Source organism: Amphiprion ocellaris, chromosome 2 (assembly GCF_022539595.1).
Source record: "Amphiprion ocellaris isolate individual 3 ecotype Okinawa chromosome 2, ASM2253959v1, whole genome shotgun sequence".
NCBI lineage: Eukaryota > Metazoa > Chordata > Actinopteri > Pomacentridae > Amphiprion > Amphiprion ocellaris.
This window is the reverse complement of record NC_072767.1, coordinates 29,865,444-29,880,364: the sequence shown is the minus strand read 5'-3', so window position 1 is coordinate 29,880,364 and position 14,921 is coordinate 29,865,444.

Genomic DNA, 14,921 nt, shown 5'->3' with positions numbered 1-14,921 from the left:
AATATGAGAAATAGCCTCCCTCTCGTCACAGCCAATTTAAGATCTTAAAATGCCCCTTTTTTCTCCTCTCACTGCACTCATCTTTACTAGGCTGAAAAATCCTGAGATCAGCATAAATTGCAAAAAAAAATAAATAAATCTTGACTGGCTAGTAAATGAGCCTGCACACTATCTTGTGGATACATTTCAAGTCTCCACTCTGTGTGTTTTATACAGCATGTTGATGCAGTGCTTTGCAAGGTCGCGTCGCAGCAAGAAGTTTCTAAGTTTCTCCCTTCTTCTGGAGTCCACCTCCCACATGCAATACCACCTGCATTTTCTTTTAGTTTTTTGCTTGTATTTGTCAATGTATTGCTCCCCAAAGTTGTTAGAGAGAAAACTCTGTGAACGCTGTGAGCACAGCAAACAATTTTCTTGCTTTTTTTGTGTGTGTTTCTTCTATTGTTCTCAAACTGGTCAAGATAACCTGTTTTCTCCAAAGGCCGGTTTAGGAAAAATGGGTCACAGTCTCCAAAAAGGAAGACGGTTTATTTCTGATTAGGAAAAAAAAAAAAAACACAAAACAAAACAAAACAGCAAAATCGTCCTCTGGGATGGCTTCTTTGAATCATGAAATGTGAAATTTCTGCCATTTGAGACAAATATTCATAGGTGATTATTTTTAAAGAATGCCTTACACACAGCTTTCATTTGAGCTTTCAGTCATCTTCAGTTGAAGTAGTGACTCCGGGAGCTTAACATTTACGAAAAAAAAAAGCTGCAAAGTGAGGAGAGATAGCCACATACAGAAACAGTGCCATCTTGTCAACTTATAAAGGAAGTCTAATATAGTTTTGAAATTTTCTACCCAATCAATCAGACTTTTCTTGTATCCAAATGTGCACACACCTGGCGCAAAATCTATACACAAGGAGGGTTTTTTTGTTGTTTGTTGGTAAAATGCAAGTATGAAAAGGACACATAGAACTGGCAAAGTAGATGGCCCAATTTCAGAGACATTCAGGTTCCAGGGTTTCCACTCATTGCTGTTTGTGCATTATGACCAGCAAACACATCAGTAGTTAGTTCACAGCAACACAGATTAATGATAAATCAGCCACAAACACAATTCCATGTTTCATATATCGGAGTGGACATGATCCACTGCCCACCACAGCAATGATGCATGAACCATAAATAGCCCTATCAGTTTAAAATAAATCTTATTTCTAAAGGCAACCTATGGATGGTGACTAGAATTAGAGTAATTTGTTCATATTTGTAGACTCACGTATGAGCCATGCAGTTATGCATTGCATATTGTACATGATAAACAACATTTTTGTCAGAGACCTGAGTATAATGTATTGCTTCATATAAGACACTGTGTAAGTTAATGTCTCGTATTTTTGCTGTTTTTGTGCGGTGAAAATTTCACTACACTGACATGTTTCTTCTTGGGATCTTGCTTTTTTATACAGAGAAGGAGAGAGAAAGAAGTCTCTCTCCTACTATCTAGCAGTAACCCATGTGTAAAAACTCATTATACAAATCTGAGATCAACAATAAGTGCATAAATTATCCAGATGAAATTCAAAGAGTTTAATTTGCCATCAGAATTAATTCATTCCAACATATCGTTCTAACTTTAGCCGAGCTGAATATTCTATTTTTTGTGTCTTTACTGTAGATGTTTTCTTATTTTGTTTACACATGTTGCTCCCTGTAACACAAATTAAGGGTTTGAATCATTCAGCAGGGCTTAATGTTTTATTGTTTTCCAGCATGTGATGAGTTTAGTTATGTATTTCAGCGCTATAACCGCACAGTAAAAATTCAGAGACGTATGCTTTGTGGTGCTTTGCCTAAGCATTTCAGGGTCTGTTTTTGTGCTGATGGGCTTGCAATGCTGCTTTATATTTCCTCTAATCTTAACTATTGCACAGATACAAGCACTGTCTCGCACACACACAGGCAAAAAAAACAAAAAAAGCAACAAACTGCCATTTTGTTTTAGTACTAATTGGAAATCAATCGGAATTCATCCTCCTTGGAAAACGGTGACATTTTCTCGCTCTTTGCCAATGATTAGAAACAAATTATGCTGGAGACTGACTGACATTTGGAGAGCAGGCGGCTGTTTGGAGTGGAGTGTAAAGGATCAACAGAGCATATATTTATGCTTTCTCTGCCGCGGCCGGCGTGTGCGTGTGCGTGTGTGTTTGTGTGTGTGTGTGCATGTATTTGTCTGACCAAGGGCACACAATTCTGTGGGCTGCTCAGCCAGAGGGCCCTGTAGGAATAGCTTGATAAAGGAGGCTTATTTACCATAATAATGCATCTCATCTCTGCACATCAAACACTCCTGCCTGGTCTGATAACCCGCTCTTTAATTTAGCACAACTGTTTGATCTAGCTGTGCTGCCGCTGTCCCAGGGCCATTGTCGCGAGCAGTACAACAGTTGGGTAATTGCTGTGTACTTTAGCAGTGTTTCACAAATAGAACAGTTACATAATGTTGCACCTATAGTGCAGAGCCGCACTGAATTGTGTGTTGCCGAAGAATACGTGAAAGGGACCTGTTAACAAACCATCTTTGCAAGGTTGTCCAGAGCTGTAGGTGTCGCTTTGCTGCAATGATGAAAATTTCAGCATTTGAGTCCTGTGAAGTGCAGTTTTATTTATTATATAAGCAAGTTACATGTTTGCAAAGGTCCTCAAAATAAAGGCTGTAGCTGAGCTTTGAGGTAAACATTAGTGTGCAATGCCTGGATCTACCAATGAGGGTTGCAGCAGCATAAAATCTTCAAAATCAGAAAATATCATGATATAAGTATTAGTAGAGTATCATTAAAAAGTTGCATGAAAAGATAAGACTCACATGAAGTACAAGTACCTCAAATTTGTCTAACCAGTGGAAAATAACATCACTGCAGCTAGTCTGCTCCTGTCTGTACCTTTACATTGTGTCCACAGGGGTCTCTTTTGGATGCGAGGAGTCACATCACTTCCCATCATTGGATGCTTGAAGGCTGCAACTGGGAAAATGACTGACAGGTGCTCTCCTTTCCAGGAAACAAATACAGGCCACACCCCCCCCTACAACAAACACAGGCTGCACCTGATTGGACAAACATTTCACATCTGCACTAAGTGCTCCCGGATTTCAAACTGAATCAACGTGGCAGCTTGTTTGGAATCTTTCTCGTACATAAGGAAAACAGTTCACTGAAATGTGTTCCGGAAATCAGCAGTTGTTGAACCTGTCTTCATTTTAGAACAACAACAGTGGGCTTAAAAAGGTTTTCAGGATTTTCCAGAGATGGTGACTATGGACACCCTTGGTTTGCATGAAGTAAAGTCAACCTCAACTCTTTACAAATAAGGAGCAGCCATCGTGATGTCTAGTCTCTTGAAATACAATGTAGCACTGCCAGAATGCATTGCAGAGCAGCTTACATACACAATGAAAGGGGAGGGGGAATGACTTATCCCTTGGATATGAGGTGCCTGAACAACACAGCAACTTAGGTGTAGCCACTAGCCTGGATGTGGAAAATGATTTTGATGGTATATTTCATGATCAACATTGCAAACTGGATATTTGTTGTTTGTTTTTGTCATATCTGAAGTAATCCCAGGTTGCTTATCTAAATTCTAAATCAATTTTTCTACTAAACAAAGGATTCCTAAATATTTTTTGTTTCTCATTTTCTGAGTTCAGTCCACGCAACTTTAAGATATTCTGTTAGTTCCATCCTGCATGTGAAATGCTTGACATGCTTTCAGAAACATATGCAGATGCCACTTGTGTTTTTTAAATTGTTTTCAGGGTCACAATGCAAATTTGCTCGATGTGTCTAAAAAACAATCAGATTTGAAATGTTGTGTAGAACTAGCTTACAGTGCAAGAATGAAGTAAAGAATTCAGGTCTCAATTTCCAGATGTACTGCCAATCAAGATAGCAGTAAAGTGTGTCGAGCTGCATTACAGCAAACTAATTTTGCCGTTATTTTTCAGATGGGAAGATTAAAACTGTGAAATTATTAACTGAAATTCCCAAGTCACTTATTAGATATCCAAAATTTGCTCTGCTTTGAGGCAGATGAGTCACACTTTACCCCCTTAACAAGCAATTTTAATCACTCTTTTGTTCTCTTCCTGACAACACACAGTAAAAGCTTTGTTCATAGTCTGTGTTCAATTTAATTGGGATTTGCTGAGTTTCTGCATCGTCTGAGTCGGTCCACTGGATGCTACCCTCCAGGTAAGGCAATTATAATCAACACACCATCTCTGTCTTGTTCAAGGCCCGGATTCTTCTTAAGGAACTCCTTGTGCAAAAAAAAAACAAACAAAAAAAGCAAAACAAAACTCACCCACAATGGACTTGATCGGAGCGCTGTTTACAAGTTAATGATCAAACACTTTTGGATTACAAATAACATCTGTTCGGCATATTTGAGGTACTTCAAATATGAAAAATTGAGTCCTTACTCAACCAACATAATTGATTCTATTTCAGGCTTAAACAAGTGAAGGTAAAAAAAAAAAGTGTGACAGCTATCTTGGTTGTGAACAGATGCAAATGCAAGTTTAAGACTTAACAAAGGAAAGATTTCCAATGATACGTCTGTGAACATATTTAACTGGAGGCTTACCGCAAGCCATTATTGTATTTCCTTTTATTTCATTTGATCGTGGTGGCGTCCAAACACGGACCCATATTGTCTGAGTTAGAAGTGAGCTGCTGTCAACACAAACGAATGAAGCATTTCTCTCCTGTTTCATCCTATGTCTACGAGCGATCAGGCTGCTGTGATTGAACCAAACAAATTAAATCTGAGAGGATCTGATGCTTCTCCCAGCCTGTCCGTCTGAATATCTTTGAGGTTAATGAGATCTGGCAGTCGGCCTGTTCCCGTTGTCTCTCCACAAGTGAAAAAAGTTGGAACTGTCCATGGTAAAGCTAATTTAACAAATCTGACAGCACCAACAACAGTGCCTGGTGTAGCTGCATGGTATGTATAGACAGGCAGCACCTTGAATAATGCAGGGAGACATCAGTTTTGTATACCTCAAAGATATGTGCAATAGGTGGTTCAGCTGGATTTATGTCTTCCCCGAACTGCACGGCAGACAGTGATGTTGGAAACTTCATCGCTACACTCCTCTCTATGATGAGATAGGGTGCGTGAGTCTCGCATTTGGCCTATCTGTAACTATCCGAAGCTGACAATCTGACATTCACGCCTACTCAGTGCTGTGATTAGCCAACCGTGCAAAGGTGAGAGAGGAGTCAGATGTGCTTCACTTCATTCCCTCAAAGCGTTCACAAGAATAGGATGGATGGATAGGAAGCTCCAAAACATAATTCCACACTTTTGCAGGCGTGTAAACATCGCAAAAGCAGCACAATTAATGAATGTCAAGTGTAAATTAGACGTACTTCAAGAAGTATGGTTTACTCCATAGTTATTTAAACACTACGTGACAGAATAAAGTCTCATCTACAAGGCAAAACAGCTTCGGCCAACATTACTGCCTCTTAGTCTGTACATTAGTGCACAGAGCGTAGAACAGGGGTATTCAACTAAAATTCAAAGAGGTCCAGTCAGAGAAAATGTATTAAAGCAATTAGTGCGATATATGATGATGTAACCTAGAAGTTTTATTAGTGTGTGCATGTAATCAATAACTGACCATCAAATCAAATAAATTCAGTACGGTTCAAAAACATTTTGACAACATTTATTAACAAATAACTTTTGATATAACTATACATCTTAAAATTAAGTGCATAACTTGAAAAAGTAATGACTAAACCTGAACCAGCTTATATACATCTTTAACAATACCTAAATCTCAAAAAATGTAAACAATTGAACACTTTTACATTTTTTTATCTGTCTTGTTACTCCCCTTATATACCTGCTGCTTAATGGGAGAACTGAGCTGCAGTTTGCCCTGCCAGTATTTTTGGAATTGTGTATTTTGAATTGTGGTCTGAATGGTGTCAGGGCCATTCTCAAACACATTTGGAGCTCATTGGTCAGGCTGGAACGATATTCAGTTTTGATTATGTGCATAGTTAAGAAAGGTGCCTCCAGCTGTATGTTGAGCCAAACATGGTCAGCATGTGCAGGGCTATTCCGTCTCGGTGTCGCTTTATTCATTTCCTTTTTTGTCTGTCTCTCACCTCTCAACTGTTTTCTGAATGCAGAGCTGTGATGTTTAGCAGCTGCAATGCAGAGACTTCATTGGCTGAGTAGCGTCACGTGAGATGGCTGAACTCGTACGTAATTGCTCTGTGTGTTTCCTGAGCTGCTAACTAATGCCGTAAACACTGGGAAAGCTGTGCCGGTAAAGCAGAAGCGACCGGTCAAATTTAAAATCCCGTTACAGTTTACTGATTACAGGTCCGGTCCGTTTAGACGGCGTCTGGGTCCGGATCCGGACCGCGGTCCGCCAGTTAGTGACCCCTGTAGAAGTACAAATACCACATAGCTACATTAAATTAGTTATAAAGTATATTCAAAGATGTCCTTTTGCTATGACCAAAGCTCATAAGAAGTGACAAAGTGTAATGTATTTTTTCTACAGAACGTCAAAATCATAAACAACGACCAGTTTTGCTAAGTTTTATATTCCACATAGCACAATAAGTTAAATTACCAAAGACTGAAGGAAATGCTTATCCAACACTTTCCCCAGTTAAGTAAATCTTGGTCACAGTAGTGCTGGTTTCCTTTGTATTGCAGTAACCCATAATGACAATATCAATTTTCTGTCATTATTTGATGTGTGCTTAAAGTGTAAATCATATTAATTTCATGAAAGGCAAGTGTGTGCCATAAATTTGCACGCCAACATGAACATATGATGCTGGGCATTAGAAATATTGTAGAGCAGTTTGGTTGATGTGGAGATTTTTTGGAAACCACAGTTAAATGCATTAGCACAGAAGTCATTGCAATCTACACTCCAATCCAAAAGGTGGCACTAATGAACCCATATGCTGGTTGCCAGCTACCATTAAACAGCTCAGCAAGAATGAGACAGAAGCAAGTGTGTGTCATTAGTGACTACCTATGGATGTGTCAGCATGGTGGAAGGTGGGATACGGTTGATAGACATTTGTTTGGGTAAGAAAAATTGATTTTTTAAAAACTTACTTGGAAAAATACACATACAATGAGTTCTTAAAATTAAAGTGAGCATCAGAAGTGACATTTTGTGTATGTAGCCAAACCTTTATGCTTTGTGTTGCTGTGTCAAACATTTGACACTTGCTTCAAATTGGTGCTTTTGACCCAAAGCTAAGATCAATAGTTCACTGGGACATTTAATGTATCACAGTGGATTTCTCATATTGAGAGTGTGATTAAGCAAAATCAATAGTGCTTCATGAGAGGCTCAAATGAAAACATTAATCCTGAGGCTGAGCTGCATGATAAACTGTACACTGGTGCAACAAAACACCAGCAGACTCTGAAACTTTAATTTGACTGCAGTTGCTCTGACCTCCGATAAAACTGTCTATTGTGACCATCCCTCTCAGTCTAGACAGACTAACTGAGTTTGAATGTAATAATTTCTGGAAAGATGACAGCGTTATTGTGCTGGAATCTACAGCCTCACTGAATGATGAGTGACCCTGTCTGCTGTGATGCTCTGCCTTCTAAGAACTGCTTTAATTAGCAAGGCTTCAACCATGCTAAAATTACTTCTGTAGTTCAGATAAAACTCAAAATCTTCAGTCACTGCAGCATGTGTGAAACTGTGGTGTCCATTGCAACAAAATAGTTGCCATGAAGAAAGGAAAGAGAGGAAATATCTTAAAAACTAAAAACACCCCTGTGCCACATCACTAAAATGTTAAATGATTAAAAATTGCAAATTAAATTTTATATGTAGGGTATTGGATCTCGTGTATGATTAAAATTAAACAGGTTAGGTAGAGTACATTAAAAAATACAGGCCCCAAAGTGCAACCTCAATGCAACAAAAGTGATTACACATGTTATTTGCATTGAAGCCTGATTGCGTAAACAAGGTTATAGTGGTGGGTAGATAAAGATGATTAAGCTACTGAACATGAGTTGAAATGCAGCATTAGTCGTCAGGAGGTATATAAAGAGCCTCAGCGCTGATAAAAAAAAAAAAAAAAGCCAACGCTCACAATTTGCTGTTCATGCAACCTTGCATTGAAAAACAACTGAACAGCAATTTGTTCATGCAACAATTTGCATCCTCACAAAAACAGCTGATTGTGAGGAGGAAAGACCACCAATGATAACTGATCATATAATAATAACAATAACAGGACAGTGTGAAGATTTCTGTCATAGAACATAAACTCTATGCCTTTACAGCTGCAGGAAGTCAGAGCTCCAAAGGCCTGATCTGAACCAGGACCAGCAGCATGTTCTGCTTGTTCAACAACTGTTTGATAAACTGCTTTTTAACACATTTAGGAGGATTTCAATCTTTATTTATCCTCAGTTCTTATAGTTTTTTTCTAAAAATGTCAAAGAGGGAATCATTACACACAAAACTATAGGAATACACTTGAAATTTGTGCAGGACTGGTGTTTTCTGTGTTCAGGTGGATCAGCTCAGTTACCAAAAAATAAAGGTAGACATACAAAATATTGGAAAAATAAAGGAATGTAATCTCACTAATGAAGAGTGCAATGCATTGTCCCACTCATGTCATTGATTAACCCCTAAAAACTCCAAAAAAAGTTCCAAATTGAGAAGTTTATTTTCATGAAAACAATTCTTTCCTGCCTTAAAATGGCTGAGATGTAACTCTACACTGTTGCAGAGTTGCAGAAGTAATAATGTGCTCCAGCTGGTGTGTGCTCTTTGCAGCTGGAGCACACCAGTTCACCCTCATCGGTTGGAACACTGTAAAACTGCACAATGGAAAGTTGGAATATTGGAGCAATTCAAGTAAATGTGGTCAAACCAGAAACCAGTTCTGAAGACCAGCTATGTGACAGAAAAGCCCCACAAAACTGGTTAGGTACGAATGAAAACCTGGCAGTCTTAATAAGTGCCATCAGTTCACTGCAGTTTCATGTTTGAAATGCTCAACCGTAGCTCAGTGGTATTGGTCACTTATTTCTCTCATGCCTTCTTGCAAAAAACACTACAGAGATACGTTACTAAGGTAAAAAACTAGATTTTAACCAAAGGGCATCTTTAAATATGGACCTTTCAATGTAGTTTAACATTGCAATGATACCGACCAGGAGACTTAAATTTTGTAGTATACTGTGTGCATTGAAACAGATCAAACTGAACGTTTAGACTCCAGCCACCAAAGCAGATTGATACAAGGTCTGCTGCATTACTCTTTTCAGCCTCTTTGCCTTTCTTTCATTCTCATCTTGCAGAATAACCTGCAGTTTTATCATGCCAGTTAACTCATCGCTGTAACTGCTGAGAACTCAGAACACAACAGTGTCACTCAAAATATGACCAAGTCATATACTTAGAAATTTTGTGAAGAAACATCCGAGTTAATTAAATTAAAATTGAGGTGAAAAGTTCCAGGCTCAGCTTTTCACAGGTTTCCCTGTACACTGTTGAAATATTAGCAGCACTCCACCTGAACTCACTTTTGGTTTTACTGTGAAATAAAATGTCAGGCAATCTGTCAAACTATTGACCTGTGTGATTGTGTGACCACTCGGCCTTGGTCGTGTTGATATTACCACATTCCTACGTCTCAGCAATTACTTTGGTGTGTTATCATAAAAGAAGAGTTGGTCAGAGCTAGAAAGCTCAGTGTATGGGAAAACATGTTTTCTTTAAAGCTGGTACTCTGCCATAAGCCCAAGCATGTGCAACATTTAAGTACATTTCTGTGCATGTACACAGATCAGCCACAACACTGAAACCACCACTGATGAGTGAAGTGAATTTAGAAAAGCTAGACAACCCCCCCACCCCCCCCACCCCCCACCCCCCACCCCACCCAAAATAATCTCTGATCGCTACAGTATAGATACTACAGCTAATCCACAATACTAAAATGTGCATTAAATGCCATTCAGTAGTCGGAGGCAACTGGACTTCTTTCTGGTTACACTAAAGCATGCATTGCTTGTCTAATAGGGTTTGAAATGAAGCCTGCAGCCTAGGTGTTATTTCTGACTCCTTTTGAGGTGGTGCAGTCCTGTGATGGCCAAGATCAGGTAATTTCCTTTCTTCTGCAGACTTACAAATGGTCATCCATGCTTTTAGCTCTCCCAGACTCTGATGTGACAAGGCAGTTTATTTTGTTATAAGCAGGTGAAACATCTAAAGAGTGCTGCTGTTAAAAGAAAGAAAGAAAAGAAAAGAAAAACCCAGGTGCCAGACTTTTAACACAAACTAAGAGAAGCAACTGAATTACACCAATCGTTGCTGTCCTTCACTGGCTACCTGTGAGTTTTAGAATTGATTGTAAGATTTTATTGCTTGGTTTTAAAGCCTTGAATGGTCTGGCTCCTGCTGCCTCTGTCTGCGATCTGCTAACTTCCTATAAGCCTCACCATTGCTTGAGATCCTCTGGCAATGTTTACTAATGGTTCCAAATTTCTTCTTGCCCTTGTGGAACTCTCTGCCGAGACTTCTCAGGCAGACAAATTCAGCTTCCTTTTTTAAATCTCTTGAAACACACTGTCTTTTTGTTGGTCGTTTTCTTAATTGATAGCAATACTTGTAATGCAAACATTTTGTTGTGTTACATCAACAGCACTGACTCTTATGAGTTACTTTTGTTACATGCTTGTATAGCAAAGCAGTTTGTTTATTTGAAAAGAGTTGAAAATAGACATAAAGATGACAAAATGCATTTTGAACAGTGATATGGGAAAAAGTAGACGCAAAGGCAACATGCGAGTCAATTCTATAATATAACCTTCTACTGAAAGTACAGGTTTCACCCAGATTTGAGCTTTTCTATTTGTATTCAGGTTGGTATGTTTCAACAAAAAGGTGAAAAGACAGAGTATCAACACCGTCACCGTACTTCCTCTGTTTTCCAGATAGGACTCCTGCTCTCCTCCGGTGTTGGATGTCCAGCCATCGTTGTCAGTCATCCAGTGTCAACATCACGCACCAATTCTCCCACAGGACCAGATAGAAAGGTACAGAATAGCTCTTTCAGCCCTGACACATAACTCACCCATGAGGGAAAGGTAAAGAAGACTAACAGAGAAGATGGTAATGATGGATGGGATTCGAAAAGACAACGGGGGGGGGGGGGGGGGGGGGGGTAGAAAAGCAGGAGCTGCATATGAGGAGTTATGGTGGTGGAGACATGCACTGATGGAAGTATCGTAGAGATGCATAATGTTGTTGACTTTCAAAGAAGATGAGTGTCTTCACTGTGGTTTTGAGGCTGATATATTGAGATAGTAGTAGCATTTATTTCTTCTTTAAATTTGGCCAGTCCTTGTAGACATATTGCAGTTTGACTGACTTTGGATTTATGATGCAAATAATCAATGTTCCTGTGTTTGTATGGGCCAGTCCAGTTTTGAGATAAAAATCCAAAAGCCTTCTTCAAGCTGATTTCATCTTTTAAACCTGCAGTGTTGGACTTTTGTCTCCCCCTTCTGGCAGTTATAGTAATTGCAGAAACATATGCTGATGCTAGTGGCGCATACCTCACCATTGATCCTTTTTTTCCCCGACTGTAACTCTGTTTTTAAATGGCAAGTTATTTTGGTTGACATAAAACATATTGCCACTACTGTGCCAGCTCAGGAATGTCCCTCTGGACACCAGATTGACCCTCTAAACCTCCAAACCGATCGGCAGGTTTAAAAGGCATGTTGTCTTTTTTTTTTTCTTTAATGGCTAAAATAATACCATTTAATGGTCAGAAACTGTAAAAACAGAAAGAATCATCAGTTTTTCCCTGAACTACTTCACTAAAAATCTAAGCCTAAAAGCATTGTACTGTATGTCTCATTTTAAAACTTGCCAAAAACAAAATGTTTGCCATGATCAGACTCTGTAAAAAAAAAAAAAATAAATAAACAGACTCCTTGGTGCAGTCGTGAAACCATAAGTCACTCACCTGCAGCCAACAGTAATGTAACGAAAATTCAGGATTTTTTGGGATAAACTGGGCTTAGTTTCCTTAGTCAGTTTTGTTCAAGGTGCATGACTTAATATTTCAGTGACAAATAAGCCCATAGTGTGTAAAATCTGAGAGAAGCATTAAAAGACCAGAAATTGCTTCGAGTTTAAGAGGTTTAAAATGTCAGTTTACTGCAAAATACAGAATGATTCATCTGACACCGATTGCCTTTCATCAGGCTTGTGTGGCTTGAATATAGCTATTTTTTGTCTGTCAAAGTCCTATACTCAATGTTTAACTGTCTTTGTACAAGTTTTACTAAGAAACACATCCAGAGATTCTGTAGAACCTCTAACATGTTGGAGCGTATTCTCTCCGAAATCAACCAAATTTTTTTGTTGGCTAAACTCAACTACAACTTAACCATACTGTAACACAATATTTTTTTTTCCTCAACGTTGCCATTAATTTTCATTTTTAAAGCTCACTAATGTAAAAATGCTGACAATGGAAATTAGCTACTTAAAATAATTTGCTTTTTTTTTGCAATAAAACACCAAATATCAATGGATTGTGTTAAAATAGCAACTTTTTGAAATGCCTTATTATGTTAGTGAGGTTAGGACAAATAGCAGAGTCATTTCTGTTTTATGTAGATGCATGGAATAACAAACTATCAACACCATTCTACATCTATAAAAACAAAACCATAACAATTTATAAACCAGTAACAGAGTTTATTTTGATATCAGTGTGCAAACTATACCATGGCTGCTGGGGGTGCACTTTTTATTTTATTTTTGGGTTTTTTTTCATGGTCATAGACAACAGATACCACATTTATTTACCACTTAATAGGGACTTTTTTTGTCCTACTGATATGCATAGGAAGTAGAAGAAAACATAGAAAATAGCCACTGATACGCATCATTCTATATAAAGGTAGAGACCAAGTAGCAATAGTTGTAGACTTCATTGCTGATAGATAATGTGTTCCATAAAACATCTTTCATCTTCTGTTGCACAATGGCAAAAAATAAAATCAAGTCCTTTGATAAATGTTGTATCTGCTGTTTGTCACCAGGATAACATTTGTTTCATTTGTGGTTTTTGAAATCAAAATCAAGTCTCTTGGTACTTTATAATTTTATTCCTGGAATTTCTGTCTCTGAGAAACGTGGTCAGGAACAGCAGATCTTTTTTTTTTAGATAATACACTTGATTTAGACTTTCATTTTGTGATATTCAAATGTGTAAAAAATAATGATAATAAGAAGACCAGTAATAAGCAGTCGGTGCCATGAAGTGGAGAGAGACAGAGATGCTGTTTATTCAGTAATAATAGTCATCCACTGCACCAAGTGAGCTCTATGATGTTGCGCCACCATGCTTCGATGGTGACGGCAAGAATAGCACGCATGCTGGTATCTTTATTAAAGTGAATTAATGATGAATCACCCTCATCCATGAATCATACATCAATAATAGTCTAATTTACAGATACAAAAACAGAGAAGAGCATGGCAAAAAGACCCACCAAAAATTCCACCAATAATGTTTGCAGGGGAGCTCATGTCTTATTAAGAGGAGCCAACCAAGCTCTCCCTGGATCCCTTGTAGTTCGCATCCTGGTTTATATTCCGTGCCCTTTGAATTCTCGACAAATCCTCTGAAAACCCACCACAACCTGATGCTCTTAATGAGTAGTGTGTGCAATCAAAACATTTCATATTCCTCTGCGCCACAGAGCTCTATTGATGTCCAAAAAATAGTTGTTTTTTTTTCAAAAAAATCCCATCACTGAGCCACACTGTTGCACTGGGTGCCATGTACCTTCATTACCATTAAACACACACAGTGTAATGTCTTTTCAGTACCCAGAACACTGTAATACTGCTGGAAATTTATCCATAGCACCAAACTTAACTTGTTAAGCTCAAAATTGTCTCCAACAAAAATGTTATTCAAAGTGAGCATAGGCCTGTGGTGCCCAGGTGTTTTCGAAATCAATATTTATTTAGAACTATTATTAGATTAGAATGAACTGGCTTGGGTTTGAGCATCGCTGGCAGCGTGGAGAAAAACAGGATGTGCTGACGGACAGATTTGTGCACTGTTGTTTCAGGTCTGTTCATTGAATTTGTTAACGATAACAAAATTATGCAATATCTCAAACCTTGTCCTTTTTAAAGCTCATTTTCCTTCACCCCATAGGCATGGCATAATTACACAAAAAGCACATAATGTGATCAAACAGCAATAAACAAACAGGACAGGGAAAAAAGACATTTTACATATTGCAATGCACAAAAACAAGATATTAATTTCAAGTTCAACATGAGCTGGGAAACTAAAGGTTAGTTCACTAGTGTTTATACAACACAACACTTGAGTTGTAACTTTATTTTTTCTTCAAAAAAATACATCATATGCAGTTTCTAACTACTGTTTTGGAACAGTATTACACACATTCATGTATTGTAACAGTAATCTTACATTAGCGTGAGAGTGGTGTTTGTAATCCATCTTTGCTGTCACAGTCAGTAAAATGGCATTCAGACTGACTGAACTGCCACAGTAAAGGTTATCAGTCCATAACGTGACCATAATCAGTCTAAACTAGGCTAATGTGCCAAATTTATGGCCTCCCTTTTACCTTGTTATTCTAAATCTAATCAGTGTAGATAAACATGATTGTGGTATAACCAAGGCTGCAAATTCAATGGATTTTGTTCAGCAGTTGTGTGAAACTGCAGAGGAAAGATTTGAAGGTTTAGCTGACATTCTCCCTCTGCCCCTTGATTGATCAAGGCTCTCTGGATTGAACAATTAGTAGAAGTATCAAACTTGGAAAGG